The following is a 17,016-nucleotide window of genomic DNA, read 5'->3' as shown; positions in this document are numbered from 1 at the left end:
GATCATTCCACGGGGCAGCAGACTCTTAATGAGCCCATTAGACTCCATGCATGAACCATTGTGTCAGATTTTAAAAATGGCCTCATCACTTTTTACCACACTATAACTTCTCTGTCAACAATGGTGAAGTGGAAAGTGAAGATGACCATTGGAGGATAGTTCAACCGACATTTGTGCTCTGGTCTCTGCTTATGCTCTGTGACTGATAATGTTAACTCTTATTCTAATGGTTACCATTATGCAGTAACCCAATAAGCGAAGTCATTCTATTAAATCAAATTTCCTGAATTACCTCTGTGGTTTAAGTTTATTGCACCTACCGAAAATAAACCTGTTTGCAACTGAGAGGACTTCTGAATTATTGTCCTTATTGGAATATCGTTTGCAGCTAAATTAGACATCACACGAGGAATTCACCATGGGAAAGTAGTTCTGCAATTATCCATCACTGTAAAATAGTACTGAGTGTGGGACTCTAACCAAGGTAAGGGACCTGACTATCATTCTCATGTATTGCTGGAAACATTTGTCATTGTAGGTTTCTGCTGAGTATGAGCAATCATCAGGAGTAGATAAAGCTGGATGCTCGTTTGAAATCATTGTTTCAAATGACTGATCTCTTCACTGTATCCATCTGTCATGTTTTGAATTTGCAAAGGTGATGAAGTGAGAGATTTTCTTTCTATGTGGAATGATATTTGACAGTAAATGTAAACATTGAATGTTTTGACCTTGTTTTCTTTCTTGCTGAACTGTACCTACATAAGCAAATACTAAAAACTTATGAACAGGAAAGCATCAGGATAGCACAGCAGTAAGATTAAAATCCTTCTGATAATGATGATTCTTAATTTCAGCATAGTTACTTAATCACACTTTGTTTTCAGTTAATTCACCTTTCACCAAACAGTCAGAACAGTCGATCGTGAGTACCAAATATAGTAATTTGTCTATAATTTTAAAAAATGTACTTTGACTATTCTGGGGAAAAAAAGCAAGCATTATAATTCTTCATTAAGATAGAAAGTGAAGTAATCTAATCTAAAATTAGTATTTTAACTCTAAACAAGAGAACTTGTGAAGTTTTGAGGGGTGAGTTGGTATAATTGATTAGGTAGCTTCATTAAAAAATATGACCATGGACAGGAAATGGTTAATATTTAATGGCTGAATGCAAACATAGAACCAGTTTTATCTTCATTTCAGGTGTAAAAAAAGTCACTGGAAAGGTCACCCATAATGGAGAACATGGAAATAGCAGCTGAGTTAAACATCTATTTTAAAATTACTTTCACAGTGGGAGACATAAATAACCTCGCAGAAATGCAAGGTAAACAATTGCCTGTTTGGAAATGAAGAGTTGAAGGAAATTAGAAGTGAAAGAAATAAAGTGCTGGAGTAATCTGTAGATTCTGGAAGAGTCCTGGTAGATTAGAAGTTGACATGTGTCACCTTGCCTTTTACAAAAGGAGGGAGGTGCATAACTGGGAAATTGCAATAACAGGACACTGCAAAACATCAATGGAAATACATTAGATTGGCTTTGATTTTTGAAAGAGAAATCATGTTTGACCAGCTCACTGGTGTATTTTAAGAACATAACCAGTTGAATGGATGAGAAAAAAAATCTGTGGACATGGCGCATTTGGATTTTCAGAAAGCTCATGATAAAGAGGATATTGTGTAACATCAAAGCACATGGGATTGATAGCAAAATACAGCATGATTGGTAAGCAAACATGAAGCAGACAGCAGGAATAAATGGACTATTTTGGAATGGAACGCAGGAGCCAAGTGAGGCATTGCAGGGATCAATACTTGGAACCCAGTTAGTCAGATTGTGTATAATTAAGTGTGATGTTTTCAGTTTTGCTGACAACACAAAACTGGGTGTGAGTGTGAATGGTGCGAAGAACATTTAGCAGTTTCAGAATGATATAGAAAAGTAAAGGGGATGGACAAATGTATGACAGATACAGTACAATGTGGAGAAATGTAAAGTTGTCCATTTTAGCATGGAATATAGAATGGCAGAGTATTAGTTAAATGGCAATATTTCTGGAATCGATGCAGAAAGGAACATGGGTATCCTTACACACTGGCTACAGAAAGCAAACATGCAGTTGCAGCAAACAGTTGGGAAGGCAAATGCTTTGCAGGTGTTCACTAAAACAGGATTTTGGTACAAGTAGTAGTAAAGAAGTCTCACTGAAGCTGTTCACGGTCTTGGTGAGACCACACCTGGAGCATAGTGTTCTGTTATGTAAAAATATTTCTGCACCTGTTGATTAGAGATGTCTAAAAATGAGGATTGATAAATCAATGCCATATCCATTGCGATGGTTGTTACCATCTCAAAAAATGCCAGGAAATTTCACAAGTATCATTTCCTGCTTCAAATTTACCATGGCTGCTTAATTACTGATATGTATTCATCAAAATGTCATTCTTAAAAGGCTTAAATTCTTCCCCACTACAAGTGGTATTCGGACCAATGCAGACAATAACTGGACATGAATAAAGAAATACATTTATTCTCACAACTGAATGGAAAAAAAGATGCGTTCATATCACGTGTGAACAACAAGCAAAAGCTATCTCTCAAAAGAAGTGATTGCAAATTAATTTTGCATTAATGTTTTCCTATTTTCCTATTTTTCTACCTACAATGTTAATCCCAATGTTTTTCTGACTGTATTATAAGTGATTTTTCTGTATCTCATATAGTATTAAGCATTCCTTCAATTTTTCGAACATTTTCTTTCTCATTTCATTAACCATTGATGATTGCTCACTTTTTGTCTTTCCATTTCCTGTTCTTAGTTCAATTCACTGATCTATTGAATTGTTTTCCAATCTTTTTTTCCTCAAAGGCGTTTATTGTTGATTATTTCTTCTTGACATTTTAGAACATAGAACAATACAGCACAGAACAGGCCCTTCGACCTATGATGTTGTGCCAAACATTTGTCCTAGCTTAGGCACCCATCCATGTACCTATCCAATTGCCGCTTAAAGGTCACCAATGATTCTGACTCTGCCACTCCTACAGGCAGCACATTCCATGCCCCCACCACTCTCTGGGGAAAAAACCTACCCCTGACATCCCCCCTATACCTTCCACCCTTCACCTTAAATTTATGTCCCCTTGTAACACTCTGTTGCACTCGGGGAAAAAGTCTCTGACTGTTGACTCTATCTATTCCCCTGATCATCTTATCAACCTCTATCAAGTCACTCCTCATCCTTCGCCATTCCAATGAGAAAAGGCCTAGCACTCTCAACCTATCCTTGTATGACCTATTCTCCATTCCAGGCAACATCCTGGTAAATCTCCTCTGCACCCTCTCCAAAGCTTCCATATCTTTCCTAAAGTGAGGCGACCAGAACTGCACACAATACTCCAAATGTGGCCTTACCAAGGTCAGGTACAGCTGCAACATCACCTCACGACTCTTGAATTCAATCCCTCTGCTAATGAATGCTAATACACCATAGGCCTTTTCAATCAATAATTCCTTGTTCTGTTATTCTGTTAATTGCATGCATATCCATGATTTTCTCCTTAAACCCTTGTCACCTATTTTGCATTTACTAACTTACACCTCCTCAATTGTAGTCAGTCCTTTCCATATAAACTCTTCAGTTGGTTTTCTTAGAATCACAGGGATCTCTCCATGTCTGCATGAGTTTCTGCTGGGTGCATCGATTTCCTCCCATAGTCCAAAGACGTGCAGGCTAGGTGGATTGGCCATGCCCAATTTCCTTATTAGGCCCAGAGATGTGCCAAACAGCCATTGGTAAATGCAGGGAAAGGGTGTGGGGCTGGGATTGGTTGGCATGATCGTCAGAGGGTCAGTGTAACTCAGTGGGCTGAATGGCCTCTTTCCACGCAATGGGGATTCTATGATGGAGCCAAATTGCTTCATTTTGTTGGTGACTGAACTAATCAGAAAGTTAAGAGGCCACTTTGAGAGGCTTTTTGTCCCCTCAAAGTTTCACAACATTTGCAACAGCGGGGTTGTGGTGTAGTCAAAATAGCAGAAAATCAAAGCCAGAGAACTCCCTTTATTTGCTGCATTATCTCTGGTGAAGCTGTAGGAAGGAAACCCAGCAGACACCCAGATGTCTTACCTGGATGCAGAAGGGATGTCTTACCTGGAGGGATTTCGCAGAATGCTTGAGGGAAGTCAAGAGAGTGCCTACACCAAGGGAGGAATGTGGCTTCCCAATGTTAAATTGCATGATCAGCCATTGAATAGGGACACTGTGGATTGTCTGCAAGCTCGCTTGGTACTGGATTAATACAAACTATGGCTGAATGAAGCCCTCAGATGATATTAATTTCAGGTCTTCTACAGGTGGCGTTTAGTGAAGTCAAGATTCAAACTCTCAGTTCAGTGAATTGGAGCAAGGTTTCCACGTTGCCATCCAACAAAACACCCTGCTTTCATTCAAAGGTGAGAGAATAATATGAAAACACTCTGTTTCTCTACCTCAATGCATGTTGCATGACTGGCTGAACCATTTCAGATCTTTTTGCCATTATTTCACTCTTCCAGCCGACACAACATTTTGGCTTTGTTGAGATTCTGCTTAGATAGAGTGACTGAGTGAGAAGCTCCCTGCAGAGCCCTTGACTGCATCCTAATGTTTCAACTTCTGAATGCATCGAATCACGACCATTTCCTGAAGAGTTATGAAGCAAATGTTGCACCAGTCATGAGACAATGTACATTTGAATATCCTTAGGGATATCAGAAACTAAAAGCTAGCATTCAGAAAAAAGTAAATCATTGTTACAACTCATCTTTCATTTGAGAAAGTGTGTCTAGTTTATTCTGTTAAATTTAGATCAGGCCCTGTGCATTTCTTAAAACATATTTTGTGTTATACTTGCTCTGCCTTGTTGTTCCTCCAGAAGTCCCCAGCATCACAAAAGTCAGTCTTCCATCAATTGAGTTACCCCATGCAAGATCAAGAAATGGCTAAAAGCATTGGATACTGAAAAGGTTTTGGGCTCAAAAGATATTCCAATAAAAGCATTGAAGATTTGTGCTCCAGGACCTGATGCATGCCAAGCTAAGATGTTGCAGTACTGCTACTATACTGGCACCATCAAGATCATGTGAAAAAATGCCTAAGTATGGCCTGTTTAAATAATCAATGCAAATTCAACTCAGTGAATTAGTCTATCAGTCCACAATAAATCATCAGTGAAGTAATGGAAGGGGTTAGTTATGATTAGATTAGATTACTTACAGTGTGGAAACAGGGCCTTAGGCCCAACTAGTCCACACCGACGCTCCGAAGAGCAACCCACCCAGACCCATTCCCCTACATTTACCCCTTCACCTAACACTACGGGCAATTTAGCATGGCCAATTCACCTAACCTGCACATTTTTGGACTGATGATGTTATGATGATCATAACTTAATCACTGATGCTCAGTTTAAGTTATGCTATAGGTGTTCAGCTGCTGACCTCATGAAAGCCTTGGTGCTAAAATAGACAAGACAGATGAATGCCACACAGAAGGTGAGGGCGGCTATCCTTGAAGGGGATCTTGTGGCACAGTGATAACATCTCAACTCCTGAATCAGAAGACTCAGGTTCAAATCTACCTGCTTCAGAGCTGTGTAATTACATTCCTAAACAGATTGATTAGAAATATGCAGCTATCCTTGAATGGGCTCTTGTGGCACAATGTTAGTATCTCCACCTCTGATTCAGATGACCTGGGTTCAAAATCCATTTTCTCCAGAGGTTGTGTTGTAATATAGCTGAACAAGTTGATATATAAAAATGTTTGATTGTCATTGATATTAAGGTTGCATTTGATTGAGTTTGGCAACAAGACCTTGCAAAATGAAAATCAATGGGAATCAACACAAAATCTCAATGCTAGTTGTGGCAAACCCCGACTGAAAGGAAAATGGTGATAGTTATTCCATGGACATCTTGGCAGGAGGTCTTCGGGTTAGTGTCTTAATCACAGCAATAATCAACTGTCTGACATTTCTGATGTTTCCTCCGTCATAAGGTCAGATGTGGGGATGTTCAATGACTATTGCACAATGTTGAGCAACATTCCTGAATCCTCTCTGTATCCAAATGCAGCAAGAACTGAACAACACCTCGGTGAGATGCTGAAAGTGACATTCTCACATCAGTGCCAGACACTGACCATCTCCAACATGATAGATGTTAATCATTGCCCATTGACATTCAATGGCAAACCATCCACTGTTAAACCCAGGATTACCATTGGCTAGAATCCAAACTGGAATCACCATATAAGTGGTGTTGTTACAATAGCCCATTGGAGGCTGAGAATCTTGCACAGTGAGTAACTCACCTCCATACTCTCTGAAGATTGTCCACCATTTACAAGGCTCAGGCAAAGCATGTGATGGAATAGTCTCCACCTGCCTTGATGATTGCAAGACCAACAGCACTCAAGAAGCTTGACAGCATCCAGAACAAATCAGACTGATAATTTATCAGCGGTGTTCAAAAACTTTAATCAGAATCATTCACATCATTGAAGCTCTGTAATAGCAGTCTGTGCCATCTCTGGGGTATACGTAAAAATTCACTGAGATTTCTTAAACAGCACCTTCCAAGCTAGAACATTACCATCTAGAAGGACAAGGGCAGCAGATATGTGAGAAAAGGACAACTTGACTTAGAACTATATTGCAGTTATATCAGTGATGCTGGATCAAAATCATGGAACTTCTTCCCTGACAGCATTTGAGTGTAATTATAGGAAACAGATGAAAGCAGTTGAAGAAAGCATCTCACCAACACCATCTCAAGGGCAACTGTGGATGGGTAACATATGGCCATCCATGGAAAATGAAAGCATTGCAAGCACATCTCATGGTATTTGAGAGTATATTGTAGGTCAGAAGGTAAGAATCTCTGATCCTGACTGAATTATTCAGTGAAACATTTGAAAATATGAATTGGCTTAATGGTTGTCTTAAAATGCACACATACAAAATCAAAACATGATTTTGGGACTTTATGGCACCATTTAGTGAAAAATTTGCTTTCTGTCATAGGTTCCTACATGATTAAAGTTGAGCTGCCAAGATGTTATGACTTTGAATTGCATTCATTTTATGTAAAGGTATTGAGTTAATGAAGTGAACACTGAATTCAGTCTGCTGCATTCATATTAAAGTGAGAGCAGCTCTAAATGCTGATAAAGAATAGAAATTGATTTGATGAACCAATTTTGCATACTGGCATCCGCTTGGCCTTGTAAGTATTAATTTTCTGTCATTTGGGAGAGCCGTCTGTTGTTAAGAAGAGTGTTGTCTTCATTCAAATGTGTTGTTTTCCTTTGAAATAATGAGTAGCATTTTAACAATTGAAACAGAAGTGAGAGAAACATTAACAGAAGGTGCATATGCTAGACTGTATTTGCTTTGTATTTTTTGGGAAAAGAACTTGAACTGTATACTTTACAGCTGGCATCCATCAATAAACAATAAAAAATTGAAAACTACTTTTTAGATTAAGCATATTGTCCAATGTTTAAATTTTAGACAACTTTGACTCCTAAACCACTCATACATAATCTTCAAATAATCCATCCACGCATCTTTTATGACAGGCATAATAAGTTTATTGGATATTATTGGAAGATACTTCCAACATTATACACAACTAATGTCTATTTTAATCATGATGTGGAACAATAAACACATAAATTACATACATTTATGGATTATCTAATGAAAATCTTCTTCAAACAAAAGCATTATGTGTTCATGCCGTTCTGCTTGTCACTTTTTAAAAATCCTATTTCACCATTATTCTTGTCCAAAAGGTTCAAAAGTTTTCTTGAAGGCTTTATTGCATAGTGCATAACAAGTTGGGTTAACAGTACTGTTGAGTCAGTATCTAATAATTCAGAGAGTGCTGGGGACATAGAGTGAACAGAAAACGTTAATGGCCATTATGACTTGATATGGTATCCAGGTGATGATAAATGCTACAAGGAGAGCCAGGATGGTTCTCGTTACTTTTGTCTCTTTGCAGCTACCTTCTTCTTGGCTGGCTTCTTGGCCATTTTAGCAATTTCATCGAACATTTTCACCTCTCCATTGTTCCCATGCTTACAGTTGACATCTGCAAATATTCCGACTGTGGTTCCATAGTTGCTCTTTTTTTGAGACTTCATAACTGAATGTACCCTAACTTTGTGATGTCCAGCCAAAATCGGCATTGCGTACAAGAACATTTTGTGTTCTCTTGAATCGCATTTTTATTATTTTGTCCTTCATTGGACTAGAAGCAAGGCGCTTCTAATTTGAGATTATCCTTTTTTGTCCTCCTTCATTAGTCTTACTGGTGTGAGATATGAGCACATACAATATCACCATGACAACAATAGGGAGATAGAAGGAATTTATAGTAATGCCAAGAGTGGCAGCTGGATTTGAGAAGAGCTGTATGTAACACTCATTTTCAGTAACTGTCCGCCTTCCTGTGATGAACTGTGAAAAAAGAATAACAGGAGCCCACAGGATAAATGGTAGCACCCAAGCAAATATCATTACTGCTGTCTTAGGTGTTCTCTTTGTGGGTAGGTAAGAGACATTGAGACAGAAAGTAACAAACAAAACCGGTGATGAGGAGGTTCATAACTGAGGGATAAATTATGGCATAATCTATAATAGCCAAAAATCATAAATCACCGGACCTACAGCATATGGTTTTTAAAAAATGGTGTTTAGATTCACAGGAAATGCAGCAACAATCAAATTGGAACAGGCTAAGCTGAAAATAAATTACTTTTTAATCATTTGTAAATATCTGTTTACTTTGATAGAAACTATGACTACAATGTTTCCAAAAATGGTCAGCAAACTTAATGATCTTGTCACGATCCTAGTGAACAACACTTCAATTGTTGTACAAGAATTGCCTCTATGAATACCAACCAAGGCTGTTTTTTTTTACTGGGCGATTCCTTTTTCCCTGTTGAGTTGGTTGCCATTTCCCTCTGATAGTCAATTGTCAACTATCTAAGTATAGAAAGGAAAGCATTACCTTAGAGGCTTCAGATGAGTTGAAGCTAAATGTCAACTTGTCACTAATTGAAGTTCCAGTGAGCTGAAGGCCACCTTGAGCCCAAGCTCTTATAAACTTCAAAACCATAAACAGTGAGGATTCAGTTTTTGGTAGACCCACAGACCATTTACTGCAAAACCAATTATAAATTAATAACTAAGTATGGGTCAAACTGAATGAAGATATTGATGAGTGACATGGCAAACATTGCTATTTGGTTTCGGTTTCATAGATCAAATGTGCCGAGGTAAATTAGCTTGGTGCTTTGCAAATATTATGTTCCTTTATTATTAGGGTAGCTTCACCTCTTTTCTTCCTTTAAAGTTTAGAAATCAAGAATGCAAACTCTTTCGTCATTTATATAAATGATTTGGATGTGAGCTTATGAGGTATAGTTAGTAAATTTGCAGATGATACCAAAATTGGAAGTCATAGAGTCATAAAGTCATAGAGATGCACAGCACAGAAACAGACCCTTTAGTCCAACACATCCATGCCGACTAGATATCCCAATCCAATCTAGTCCCACCTGCCAGCACCTGACATATCCCTCCAAACCCTTCTTATTCATAAGCCCATCCAGATGCCTTTTAAATGTTGCAATTTTACTAACCTCCACCACTTCCTCTGGCTGCTCATTCTGTACATGTACCACTCTTCTGTGTGAAAAAGTTGCCTCTTAGGTCTCTTTTATATCTTTCCTCTCTCACCATAAACCTATGCCCTCTAGCTCTGGACTCCCCCACCCCAGGGAAAAGACCTTGTCTATTTATCCATGCCGCTCATGATTTTATAAACCTCTATAAGGTCACCCCTCAGCCTCTGACCTCCAGGGAAAACAGCCCCAGCATATTCAACCTCTCGCTATAGCTCAAATCCTCCAACACTGGCAACACTGAAGAAGGTTACCTCAGGTTACAATGGGATTTTGATCAGATGAGGCAATGGGCTGAGGTGTGGCAGATGGAGTTTAATTTTGATAAATGTGAGGTGCTGCATTTTGGGAAAGCAAACCTTAGGAGGACTTATACACTTAATGGTAGGGTCCTCGGGAGTGTTGCCCAACAAAGAAACCTTGGAGAGCAGGTTCATAACTCCTTGAAAGTAGTCACAGGTAGATAGGATAGGATAGTGAAGCAGGTGATTGGTATGCTTTCCTTTATTGGTCAGAGTATTGAGTACAGGAGTTGGGAGGACATGTTGCACCTGTAGAGAACATTGGTTAGGCCACTGCTGGAATATTATCAAAAGGATGCTGTGAAACTTGAAAGGGATCAGAAAAGATTCATAAGGATGTCACCAAGTTTGGAGGATTTGAGCTATAGGGAGAGGTTGAATTGGCTAGGGCTGTTTTCCCTGAAGCATTGGAGGCTGAGGGGTGACTTTATAAAGGTTTATAAAATCATGAGAGGCTTGGATAGGGTAAATAGACAAGGTGTTTTCCCTGGGGTGGGGTAGTCCAGAACTAGAGGGCATTGGTTTTGAGGTGAGAGGGGAAAGATATAACAGAGACCTGAGGGGCAACTTTTTCGCGCAGAGTGTGGTGTGTGTGAAGAATGAGTTGCCAGAGGAAGTGGTGGAGGTTGGTACAACTGATAAAGTTAAAAGACATCTGGATGGGTATATGAATAGGAAGGGTGTGGAGGGATATGGACCGGGTCCTGGCAGGTGGGACTAGATTGGTTTAGGATATCTGGTCCACATGGACGAGTTGGACTGAAGGGTCTGTTATTGTGCTGTACATCTCTATGACTCTATGACTTAAAATATGAAAAGCCAGATTGCCTAAGCAATGAGAGTAAGTGCATTACCTTTCTCAAACCCTCACGCAATGAACCAAGAACATTGGGGTTAATCAGACATGCGTGGCATTTTGGGAGAGGGTACAAGAGTGTAGATGTGGTGAAATATTCTGTATAAAGTTCTTTCAATTTTGTCCCTTTGGCAAAATCCCAGTCAAGACTGGGGCTTTGCTTTCATAGAGGTTAACATATATATATATATATATATATATATATATATATGTAGAAAAATCACAATGCTGTGGCGAAACAGCAGGGAAATGGAATCAACTGTACAGCACTTCAGACAGCTAATTCAGACCTAATGGACCAAGCAGTGTCTTCTGTCCTGTAACTTTCTCAGATTTCTCTGAAGCTTTTCTTTTCTTTTTCCAAACCATAGAGTTCTCGATTTCATTGCTAATGAATATGGCTGAAATTCCAATATTATGCCCCTTGTGTACTGGACCACAACCATGTAACAAGACTTCACTGCATCTAATCTTCATTTCAACTTTATAAAGGTTTATAAAATCATGAGAGGCTTGGATAGGGTAAATAGACAAGGTGTTTTCCCTGGGGTGGGGTAGTCCAGTACTAGAGGGTTTTGGGGTGAGAAGTGCCAGGTACAAACAATCAAAAATCAAATGACTGCTGCTAAATCCAAATGATAATTTGACAAATTGTGCGATTTCAACAAACTTTGCCTTAGCACATTTGGCAGAAATTCACCCAGCTCACAAGTGCCAAGAAGCTATTTTAGGACTGAACCTTCACCACGAATGTTTCAAGCAGTGGTAAATGCAGAAACTTGGCTGTCGATCAACTGAAAGTGGCAGCCAATTCAGACAGTTAAGCGTTATTTTTACCAAGGTGCTGGCATTCTGCCAGTTGCAAAATTGGTACCTGCCCCACGCCAGATCATTGGCTGTAAGGAAATAACTTCCTCACCACTTCTTGAGGGGACCGAGACTTCAGAGCTACTTCAGACATCAGAAGATTTTAGCTCTCTGACTATCAGAAGCTGCTGACTTCACCCTCACAACAATCAAAAGTGTATTCTATATCTGCCATCTTTATGATGGCACATTAAAATGGAACCGCAGCAGCAAAATCCTTTCAATGCACCAACAGTCAATTCTCTCTCTGTTACTCTCTGTCTCTCACAGACCTACAAAGTTGCCATTGACCTACCACCTTAATTTATTAATCAGACTGTCCCTCTGAATGCTCAGCAATACTTCATGCTGACAATGTCCCAGACAGCAGGCCGACACCTTGCTCACAGGAGCTGGCAGTGAGGCAAGTCTGTCCACATATGCCTTCATTAATTTACTGGGTGCTTTCCATCGACTCGGGCAGCAGTCCATTATTCACTCTTGTGTTCTTGTCAAGCAAAATATCCCCCTGACTTGCAGCCTTCTGTTCTTCTGGGAAGATCACACTATATAATTTACAGCACAGAAACAAGCTGCATGGCACAATGAGATTTTAATCAGTATTTCTAATTTGTTCAAAAAGTACACAATCTGCAGGCAATTAATTCAAGCAGTCGATAAATGTAATGTTTTATAAATTCCAACTTTGCAAATAGAACCAGTCTGACTCAAGATTGGAATGCAGATAGACTCTAACCTCATAACTTTAATGCATTTTCTAAGCTGGCATGTCACCTTTTTTCATATCTTGAAAATGTGGTTTGACAGAAGTTCTGGGATTTGCATATCAATGAACTGAAACTTGCAACCCATTCTAAAAGATGAAAGACTTAACAGCAATCTGAGTTTGTTCAATCTATCACTATTAGTTGCATGCATGACAGTGATTTTTTTGCTAAATATTCTGTGCCTTATCATCCAGCTCCAGAGCTCTCAGTTGAAGGAAGAGTGCTTCGAAAGCTAGTACTTCCAAATAAATGTGTTGGACTATAACCTGGTGTTGTGTGATTTCTAACTTTATTTTCAAAGATTGCACTTACGTCCAAACTTTCATGACTTTAGACAACAACTTGCTACAAACTTAAAAGCAATTGCCAATCCATTTCCACAATATTTGTTGTAAATCTGTGTAAGTTATGCCATCACATTATGACTGGATATTTATAATTTTTCAAACATTAGCAACAGTCCAGAAATTGCAATCAGCTCATTTAAAAAAAAAGTGATAAAATAATTAAGTTAGGACGACAATATGTCAGGGAACAAATAAACCTGAAGTAATTGTTGGGAATATAAGAAAACTTGAAGAAAACAGAGAGAACAAAAGAAGACAAAGGACTCAAATGCACTCAAAAAAACAACAGTTTTGGAAGCGGTTGTGGAGAGGCAAACATCAAGTATCAAATTTGGTGTCACTTTTTCAGTCCTGATGAAGAGTAATATCAGACTCACAATTTTATCAATGTTTATCTCTCCACCAATACTGTTAGACCTGCTGAGTCTGTACAACATTCTTTTATGTTTGTTTCAGATCTCCGAGCATCTTCAATATCTTGTTTTTATTACAGATGTGACAGCCTCAAAGTAAATTTTGCAGCATTTAAAAATAACACTATCTTCATGTCGCATTGCTTCTTTCATTAATGACCTTACGTGTCATGATTCCCAATTGGTAATTGCCTTCAGATCCCTCAGCAATTTGTATATGCTGGTCAATCCTCCCCTCTATCATCCCTTCTTGAAAAATAATGCTAAACTTTCCAATCTATCAAATTAACTGAAGTTCCTCATTTCTGGAAACAATCACATTCTTCTTTTCTGCACCCTTGCTAAGGCCATTACATCTGCCCTAGATTATGGTGCCAAGCAGACACTAATGTGTCATCCAAGTTCAATGTAACCTCTTACTTAACTACACTCTACCCTTTTTAATAAAACTGAAGACTTTGTGTGCTTTATTAACCACTTTCTAATATTTATTGAATTGGGTACATATGCAGCAAAGTCCAATTTGTTGTGCAACACCAATAAACTTGCATCTTGTGTCTTATGCTATCTTCCAAAATCAGCATAATTTTCCAACTCTCATGAAATTTCAATCGCCACTTTTTGCCCAATTCATCAACATATTTATGTTTCTGGGATGCTCTTCATTATACTCTTCACTGCTCACAATTCTTCTAGCATTCTTTTTATTCCATGAGTTATAACTTTGATCATAAATCTATTGTAGCAGTCTTCATTACATACCCTTTGAAAATCTTTGTGCACCACATAAATAGCATGACCCTTATCAATGGTCTCAACAAGATCTTAAAAACAAGTTCAGCAAGATGTTGAACAATCTGATAATCTAACTTATTTTAACTTCAGACACCTTTAAAAACAAAGCTGTGAAATTTGCGAATTTCCAGTCATTATGCACCACCTGTGATGCGAAGTCAAGCTGCAATATTGCAGTCAATGCTCAACTATTACCATATGTTAGCAAATTACTGTGCAGACAGTTTGGCCAATGCAAGCTCCGAATAGATGCCAAATTCTTTGACTATGAAATACCAACAACTGGTTTATATCTCCTTAATTGGTAAGGAGAAATGATCACTTTGTGTACAAACAATTGTGTGGATAGCTTTTATAAATCTTTTTTTGTTCCTAATTATTTGTTTTTCCTTTTACCTACTATTATTTTATTACTTAATGATGATAGAATTCTTGAGAACCTCCTTTTTATGATAGCCACAAGCCACTTTTCAAACTGTCACTTTAGCAACATTCCCCAAACCAGTTTTGTAGACACAACCAGTACATTTGGGGTGGCACGGTGGCTCAGTAGTTTGTAATGTTGCCTCACAGCACCAGGGACCTGGGTTCCATTCCTGTCTCAGCTGACTGTCTGTGTGGAGTTTGCACATTCTCCCCATGTCTGCATGGGCTTCCTCCTACAATCTAAAGATGTGCAGGTTAGTGAATTGACCAAGCTAAATTTCCCATAGTGTTCAGGGATGTGTAGGTTAAGTGCATTAGTCAGGGATAAATGTAGACTAACAGGGAACAGGTTTGGGTGGGATGCTCTTTGAAGGATCAGCGTGGACTGGTTGGGCTGAAGGGCCTGTTTCCACACTGTAGGGATTCAACTGTACAACCCTCTGCTCCACTTTTCACGAGTAAATGCATCTTTCTTAGTTTCATTGTCAGTCCATGTGAGGGCATAGATTTAAGGTAAGATGTGAAAGATACAAAAGGGTCCAGCGGGACAATTTTTTTCACAGAGGATAGGGAGTATCTGGAACAGGTTGCTAGAGGCAGTGGTGGAAGCACATGCAATTTCATCGTCTGCAAAGCATTTAGATAGGTGCATATATAGGGGGACAGCAAAGGAGTGATATTGACCAAATGCAAGCAAATGGTTGGCTTAATTGTGAAAACTGGCCCTTACAGGCAAGTTGCCCAAAGAGCTGTTTCCATGCTGCAGAGCTCTATGACTCTATGAAAGCAATCAGTAAGTTAAAATTATTATTTAACATGCAGTAATGCATCTGGTTAGCTCTGTTAAAATTCAAGATAATCATTAATGAGTTTTAAGGAGATTTGTTGCTCAGATGGAGGTTCTGGATATAAGTTTGCTCACTGAGCTGGAAGGTTTCTTTTCAGATGCTTTGTCACTGTACTAGGTAATATCATCAGTGAGCCTCCGGATTCACCGGAGACTCACAGATGATATTACCTAATCTGGTGATGAAACATCTGAAAGTGAACCTTCCAGCTCAGTGAGCAAACTTACCTCCAGAAGTTAATCATCACTGAAGGTCTGGCAATTTCTTTCATGTTGCAGTGAAAAAAGCCAAGTGTTGCAGCAAGTAATGAAGCCATCAAAAATGCAGTATTGAAAAGAGAATTTATGAGTGGCAATTTATATTTGGTCCTGACTGACAGAGGTTTTAATGTATAAGGGGCCGCAAATAATTTTAAATTCGTTCAAAATAATTTTAAGTAATTTCAAAACGAATATTGGAATGAAGTACACTATCATTTGAAGTGATGGTAAATTTATTTTTAGAAGCATGTGCACACTTATAATATCAAGCCACCGAGAAAATTAAATGTTTATATGAAGTCAGAGGCGAAAAAATTGGGCTGGATGACTGGTGCTGTATTCTGAGTTATTGAAGTGAAATATCTCAAAAACTATCCATGATATATTTGTTCAGATGGATTTCAAGCATATGCCATCATGTGTAACAAGATATGTGGTATTCTCTGTTAGATATTTGAAGAATCCATTGTTCTTAAAACAAGCATATCAGCTGAGAAAAATGATGCAAACACTTGTATTTCATTTATTTAGCTCAGAACAAATGTGTTTTTTTGTGTAATAACTAATACACGATAACACCGGTAAAGGAACGTTCAGGTACTAAATGTGCAACTGAATTCTTCATAACCATGTTGGCTGCAATGAAACTTCTAGCAATGAAGCAGGGTCTGTTCTTTTCCTCCAGGTTTTGGCAACATTTGCAATAGCAACTGATTGAATGATCTTTGGAGCGAATGATCACTCGGGCCTCGGGGGTTACTTTGGACAGTCAAACGGTTCTCACAAGTTGAGGTAGGCTGTAGTCCTTCAGAGTTGCCACAGTTTCCTGGCTAAGGCATTGTCTGGAGTATTGGTGATGATGAGGAAGCCTCAGTAGAAGTGATGTTTTGGGTCTGGTCAGTGACTACCGGAAATGCTTCACCGTGTTTCCTCCTTGGTGGTTGTGGCCCCAGGGCCAGCTTTGGTGGCTGTGGATTAATGTGCATCCATAAATAAATCAATAAGCCATGCATAGAAAAAAACAACAAATTTGTCCTAACTTTTCATGATTTGTTTCTTGTTATAACTTATGATTTTAAAATGGTGACTTACACATGCTTTGCTGTATTTTCATAAATACATGTAACAAAACATTACTTTTTTTATTCAAACCAGTAGAAAAGCAGGACAATATTGTTTAAAGAAGTAATAGCTGAACATTAAGACTCAGCTAGAGCACTGACAGCAGCAATGAGAGGATTCTAACACTTTGCTAAATCAGCAATTAAATGATATATCATCACTAGTCCATTTTGGTGGTGGAATTGATTCCTTTTAAGGCGAGAAATTATCCTTCAAGTTTATCACCTTACGTGAGATTGCATGTGGTAAAGAACCCTTTGTCAGTG

At 38.6% G+C, this 17,016-nt stretch overlaps 1 pseudogene; it reads right to left on the bottom strand.

Moving 5' to 3' along the window:
- Positions 1–8,323: 8,323 nt before the first annotated feature.
- On the bottom strand, positions 8,324–15,639 carry LOC140455555 (muscarinic acetylcholine receptor M2-like; annotated as a pseudogene).
- Positions 15,640–17,016: the final 1,377 nt, after the last annotated feature.

This window comes from Chiloscyllium punctatum, chromosome 30 (genome assembly GCF_047496795.1).
Source record: "Chiloscyllium punctatum isolate Juve2018m chromosome 30, sChiPun1.3, whole genome shotgun sequence".
Classification (NCBI taxonomy): domain Eukaryota; kingdom Metazoa; phylum Chordata; class Chondrichthyes; order Orectolobiformes; family Hemiscylliidae; genus Chiloscyllium; species Chiloscyllium punctatum.
This window is presented reverse-complemented; position numbering and strand designations above follow the sequence as displayed.